Genomic DNA, 7,500 nt, shown 5'->3' with positions numbered 1-7,500 from the left:
TTATACATGCATGCACACATGCACACTCACACACACACACACACACACACACACACACACATATATATATATATATATATATATATATATATATATATATATATATATATATATATATATATATATATATATATTTATTTGGGCATATTTTCTCTTATGCAATTCCTATTGAAGTCAATGGCACTATGTGCAGAGACTATCTTTTTATCTAGACTTCTGAAACAGTCTGTACTTCTTTTCTTGTCAGGCAAGCTTCTCAGGAATAAGGAAAAACTGTTCACGTTTTCCTTCCATTTATTTATTACAGTCGACGGACATATTTCTCCATCTCTCGACGGCGTCTTCAGGACTGGATAACAAATTGACATAAATAATTTTTATTACAGCATGCGGACTTTTAAGCTAATCCTCAAATGTAAAATATGACGTCACTGGGGTGCTGAATTTCTATTGGTCGGCGGGGCTCATTCTCTTTTTCATAGACCATGCAGCAGCAAGGGCATTACTGGTGCTCCGTAGGACATGTCCTATATATATGTGTGTGTGTGTGTTTGTGTGTATGTATGTATGTATGTATGTATGTATGTATGTATGTATACAGACATATCCGAAGTGGGAGAGGGACAGGCATGTTGATATCAGAACAGGGGTTAAAGTATCGAACCCTGAATTCTCTAGCATACGTGATCATGTACTTTAATATAAACATAAAATAAAACATGATGATTTTGAGATATTGGGTAGAGCCTCGAATGACCAACTTCTGACGGTTCTGGAATCATTATTTATTAATAAACAGATTGTTCCGCAGTTAAACTCCCAGTCCTCTGCCACGCCTCTATACCTGTCGTGAGTGTTCCTGGAACCCCAAGATGCCCTTCGTTGTCACTCGACTGTCTTTATTCTGGAAATATAGGTATTCCTTCTATTCTGTATTTCAGTGCTTATTTATCAGTTTTAATCATATTAAGGCAAGTGTAATTTTTTTTTATTTTCGTTTTGTCTGAGTCATTTTATTGTTTGTTAATTTGATTGTCTTTTTAGCCTTGAAAATGGGGCAATTGTGGTCCAGAAAAGTCGGCGATTATGATAAAGTCATAGGATATCAACATGCCTGTCTCTCCCCGCTTCGGATTTTGATCGAGTTTTTAGCAACTACACGCCTCCTGTGTTATATATGAGAGAGAGAGCGAGAGAGAGAGTGTGTGTGTGTGTGTTTGAAATTGGGTACCTAGTGAAAGGGAAATAAATGGATGAGAAGAATGACTATTCCTCTGGAAAAGAAGAAAGGTGACAGAGATCACTGCATGGATTAACAAACAAAAATGCTTAGCATTCCTACGAAGCTGTATGGTACGGTAGTAACTGGGAATGTACGATGGGCGGAAAAGGTTCTGACAGAGGAAGTTGTATAACTGGTTTTGAACGAGAAAGTAATATGAACACTTAAAAGACTGATTGAGAAAGGATAGTGTGGGTTTAAGCAAGTGTGAGGGTGCGAAGTTCTAGAGTCTGTTGTTAAACTGTTACAAGGAAAGTTTGAGTAAATGGAAGCATCCACAGCATTACAATTAGCTAAAGAAAGTTTATAAGAGAACTGATAGTTTCTAATGTTGTGGGTATTGTGAATTCACTTTCTTGACAGCAACTGTAGCTTTTGTCATAAAATCAATCCTAGTATGAGAATATACAGAGGGGAGTGACTGGTTTAGTGTACAAGTGAGGCAAAGATAATTTGTCAACAGGACTGGATAATGATTTTATAAGCAAGAAATGATGCAAAGTCAAGTTAAAGACAGGATACATAAATGGAAGTATCAAGGTTGAGAACAAGGGTGTTGTCTGTCGTGTGGAGTGGACAGAGTTTACAGATGCAAAAGTGTTATTTGGTGATAATAAGCTGAAGAGACTGATGAAAATGTTTGAAAGTGTTTGTAAAACGAAATAACTGAAAGGGAACGTTAGCATGGGTACGGAAATTAAGTCAGGCAAATGAAGCAATGAACATTACCATGGCTGGAGGTAAGAAAAAATGGAATATTCATATGGGTATTTGAGAGAGAATTGCACGAATGAAGGTAGGATGAGAGAAGTGAATCACAGAATAGGTGAAGAATGGAAGGTAGCAGGATCTGGCAAAGAATCAAGAAGAGAGGTGTCTATGAAAGGAAGCCCCAAGATGTATGAAGAGACTGTTGAGCTAACTCTCCTTTCTGGAAGTGAAAAGTTGTTACAAATGAATGAATAAAAGGTTGAAGCTGACAAGATGAATTGTTTGAAAAGTACATGGGGCCTAGAAGAGTAAACCAAGTGTATACTGAGGTAGTTTGATCACAGAAGGAAGGAGAGAGAAAAAGAGAAGTACCTGCATAGACAGAAATGCAACAATGTGAGCAAGAAAGAGGTGGTGGTGTTGTGTGGGTAGGGAGTAAATGTACTGCAAATGAGCCTTTGTGTGATATAAAACTGCTGGTGTTTTTGGAAGATTTTTTTGCACAGGAGACTGTCCTCATTGCAGTGGTCAAGGCTGAACATGGCAATAAGTGTAGTTTGGTTTTATTTCAGCAGCCACCCATATTATGGGATACAATGTAATGATATATATATATATATATATATATATATATATATATATATATATATATATATATATATATATATATGTGTGTGTGTGTGTGTGTGTGTGTGTGTGTGTGTGTGTGTGTGTGTGGGAGTGTGTGTGTGTGTGTGGGGTGTGTGTTTGTGAATGTGTGCATGTGTGCGCGTGTGTAGTTTAACCCTTATTTATCTATCACTTCACTCAGATTTTTTTTCTTTGCTTTCAAATAAAACGGACAAAAAACGCATTTTAATATGCAGGACAGTTTTCATATTCACGAAATATCCACAACCAGAAATCCATTTCCACATTTTCCAGGGCAAATATTCGAAATGGGGAAAAACACAATACACCTATGACTTTTTTCTTTTTTTCTTTCCTTCCCATTTTCGGAAAAAACCCGACGATGGAAGCTGCTGTTTCCATTTGTCGGTGATTGCCAAGTGGTGTCCTTCAACAAAGAATAAAAAAATGAAAAATAAAATTGCGAAGGTACCTTAGGTTCAACGTGACATGTACTATGTTTTCACCATCATTCTTACAGGGTTACATTAGAGAAAAGCGTAATAAATGTTTATTCAACAAAGATGAATCGTCACGCCCTTCTTTAACCAAAGCCTAAAAAAAATACAGAGAAAAGGATACATTAGCATCTTAGAGAATAGAATGCCGCAAGAGCTACGGAAAACGGAAGAAGAAGAGGGATCCCAAAGCTGATTTATCGTGTCGCGTTACATATGGCTGTCTTTATATCTAAATGAGGGTTAAGAGGGCAAGACCAGGCCAAAGGGAGGTCACGTATTGTACCATCTTGAAACTCTAAAGTTAAGTATATATTGGTTTAACCAGACCACTGAGCTGATTAACAGCTCACCTAGGGCTGGCCTGAAGGATTAGATTTATTTTACGTGGCTAAGAACCAACTGGTTACCTAGCAACGGGACCTACAGTTTATTGTGGAATCCGAACCACATTATGACGAGAAATGAATTTCTATCACCGGAAATAAATTCCTCTAATTTTTCATTGGCCGGTCGGAGAGTCGAACGCTGGGCCAACAGCGTGCTAGCCGAGAGCTCTACCCACCCAACCAATGAAGAACCATCTTGAAACTCTAAACAAGGTTCCTGCCGTCCGCATTTTTACACAGAGGCCAGTGATAAGAAACTTACCCGTGGTAAACAAAGAACATGCAAATATAAACGTAGAATTCATTGCCCGAAAGATTGCCGCCTTTACAGGGAAAGCTCTTACTTGGCGACATATTGCCCTTATATTTTATATGCATATTTATATATATATATATATATATATATATATATATATATATATATATATATATATATATATATATATATATATATATATATATATATATATATATATATATATATATATATATATATATATATATATATATATATATATATATATATATATATATATATATATATATATATATATATATATATATATATATATATATATTTACTGTTGTATTTCCATTTATATTCCAAGCCAAGTTTTCAAACATTATACGCATAAACGACGCAATTCGTAAGTTGCAAACTTAATAATGAGTTTTTAGAAATTTACACATTTATTCAAGCTATCAATCCGTCCTTTAGTTCGATTTTCACGCTAGAAAAAAAAATGTGCTACCATAGTATGGTATCTACCATCCATTTTCTACATTTGACCCATCAGGGGCTGGTACTAAACACGGCGAAAACAGTGTAGGCGAGTCACTGCTTCGCCGTGTTCAGTACTAGGCCCTTGGGGATCAAATAGTTTTGTATATAGTTTGAGGAAGTAATTGCCATAGGCCTTAATTAGGTTGTTTGGTAGATAGCATCCTGATTTTTGGTAGGTCGCGAATAGCTCGGTAGATATCATACTATAGTAGCACCAGAAAGCCTTACTAGGGATCTGCAACTCTACGCCTCTTTATGCTAGAGATATATTTTGAATGAAAAATAAACTTCACGTTTGAGAACCGAACAGATGCTCTGCCATGACGGTGTTTTCACGTTAGAAAACAGAAAATATTTCCTCTGAGGCGTAAGTGAAGTTATTTATCCCCTTTTCGGCGTCGATGCTCTTGTATTAGTATGGTTTAAAATCTAATTTGATGCATCACTGACTTAATTTCCCATATATATGAAGTCACAAATATTTACTATGCAATTCACTTCCCGAGGTATAGTGAAATGTAAATTAAACGATATTCGTGGCTTAATATTTGTGAAAATTAAATATTTATGCGTGTTTAAATGACAAAAATTCATATATAAATTTATACATATATACATACATACATATGTATACATATATATACATATATATATATATATATATATATATATACATACATACATATATATATATATATATATATATATATATATATATATATATATATATATATATATATATATATATATATATATATATATATATATATATATATATATATATATATATATATATATATATATATATATATATATATATATATATATATATATATATATATATATATATATATATATATATATATATATATATATATATATTTATATATATACGTGTGTGTGTGTGTGTGTGTGTGTGTCTACTGACTTGACTTTCTTACAGACATTTTCTTTCTAAGGACTTTCCGTTCTGTGAGAGCTTTGTAAATCAATGCCTTCCAGGTTTGAACGATATTCATGCCTCATCAATAATAATAATAATAATAATAATAATAATAATAATAATAATAATAATAATAATAATAATAATAATAATAAAAGTTGCAGTAGTAAAAAAAGATACGACTGACCCACTACACTGAACCTTTATTAATGTGCGGGGCAGCCCTCGGCGGATAATAAGAGAGCTATCTGCTTATGACAGTTGCTATTAAATTCGAACAAATAAGACGACGCACAAGAATAACGAGAAAAATAGGGAAGGAAACGAAGTATGAGAAACACAGAGAGAGAGAGAGAGAGAGAGAGAGAGAGAGAGAGAGAGAGAGAGAGGAGAGGAAAAACTCGGAAGGAGGAAAACAGTTTATAAGGTGGATTCAACAACAGTGATCACCGACAAAAGGTTACGGATTAGGGAGAGTGATGAGACACTTAAAAAATAAAAGAAGTTTTTCGTTGAGAAGAAAACTGAGAGTAAGTGTAAGCATGAGTAAGTTATGTGAGTAAAGGGAAGATGGAGCAATGAATGGTAACACAGATGGTGTAAAAATGGAAGTCTGATTTACAGCTGTGTACAAAAGATTGGGAAGTGACTGGGAATGGCTGTGGAAGCTTAGATTAGGAATACTAGATACTGTTGTTGAATCAGCTCTTCATTCAATAAGTGAAAGACAGTAACATGTAAAAAATGCACCGAAATTTGTTCGTTGCAATTGAGTTTTCTGTACAGCGTATAATGCTGTATGAAATTTTCAGTCACGGCCCATGAAACTCTTAGTCGTGACCCATGAAACTCACCACGGTCCGGTGGTGGCTCCAGCCACGGCCCATGAAACACTTAGTCGCGGCCCATGAAACTTTCACCCAAGGCCCGGTGGTGGCCTGTGTTGTTGGCACCTATAGCAGTGCCAGAAGTACTATCATGGCTAACTTTGACCTTAAATAAAATAAAAACTACTGAGGCTAGAGGGCTGCAATTTGCTATGTTTGATGATTGGAGGGTGGATGATCAACATACCAATTTGCAGCCCTCTAGCCTCAGTAGCTGTTAAGATCTGAGGGCGGACAGGAAAAGGGGGAAAAAAAAATGGTTAAAAAAATGGGGACAGAAAAAGTGGTTACAGAAAAAATGTGGACAGAAAAAGTGGGAACAAAAAGACAGAAAAATTGTGGACAGAAAAAGTGCTGACAGAAAAAGTGCAGACAGACAAAAAGCCATCTCAATAGATTACTTTTACAGAAAACTAAAAAGGTTGAAACTCATGAAGTGAAATGTTTGTGTAGTATTATTTAGCCTATAAGAAATGAACGAACGAGTGAGAAATATGGACATATGAAGTAGTGAAAAGGTTTGCCGACATGAAAGGTTGGATCTAGAGGTTTGAGGTGGCACAATCTTGAGGAAAGAATGGAAGATCAGAGGTTAGTGAAAAGTGCATATTTTAGAGGAATCTGAAGGGAGAACGATAGAAAGACCTAGAGAAAAACTTGACAGATGATGTGGAGGAAGTACTGGAAAGGGGACCTTTGTATCCAAGAAGCGCTAGTGTTTACATGACAAATGTTTAATGCCATGTATATGGTATTGCGTCGTGCACTTAGATGATATTGTAATATACGCTAATTCCTGGGAAGAACACCTGAGCATTCTTAAGGAAGTGTTAGCTGCCCTACAACAAGCGAAGTTGGTCATCAACCTGAAGAAGTGACAGTTTGGCCTAGCTGAGATTACCTACCTTGGTCATCGGGTTGGCAGTGGCAAACTGATGCCAAAGGATGCCAATGTCAGAACAATCAGAGATATGCCTTATCCAAAGATGAAGAAAGATGCGCAGCGATTTTTGGGAATGGTGCAATACTTCAGAAGGTTCATCCCAAATTTCGCTGCGCCCATCGCAAACCTCTTCAAGGGAACCAAACCTTCCGAAGCATGCCCAAGTGACAGAAGGCACATGACCATCTAAAAGCCGTACTCACCAGCTAATCTGTTCTTCACACCCCGAACTACGAGCAACTGTTCAACCTGGCAGTTGATGCTAGTGATGTAGGAATTGGTGCTGTATGTTACAGGAAGACGATGGCATTTGGCACCCAATCACCTATTATTTCAAGAAGCTCAACTCAGCTCAGACCAGATACAGCACGATCGAGAAAGAGCTCCTTGGCATGATCCTCGCTATGAAGCATTTTGAATCTTACCATGCACAT

Source organism: Macrobrachium rosenbergii, chromosome 46 (assembly GCF_040412425.1).
Source record: "Macrobrachium rosenbergii isolate ZJJX-2024 chromosome 46, ASM4041242v1, whole genome shotgun sequence".
In the NCBI taxonomy this organism is placed as follows: Eukaryota; Metazoa; Arthropoda; class Malacostraca; order Decapoda; family Palaemonidae; genus Macrobrachium; species Macrobrachium rosenbergii.
This window is presented reverse-complemented; position numbering follows the sequence as displayed.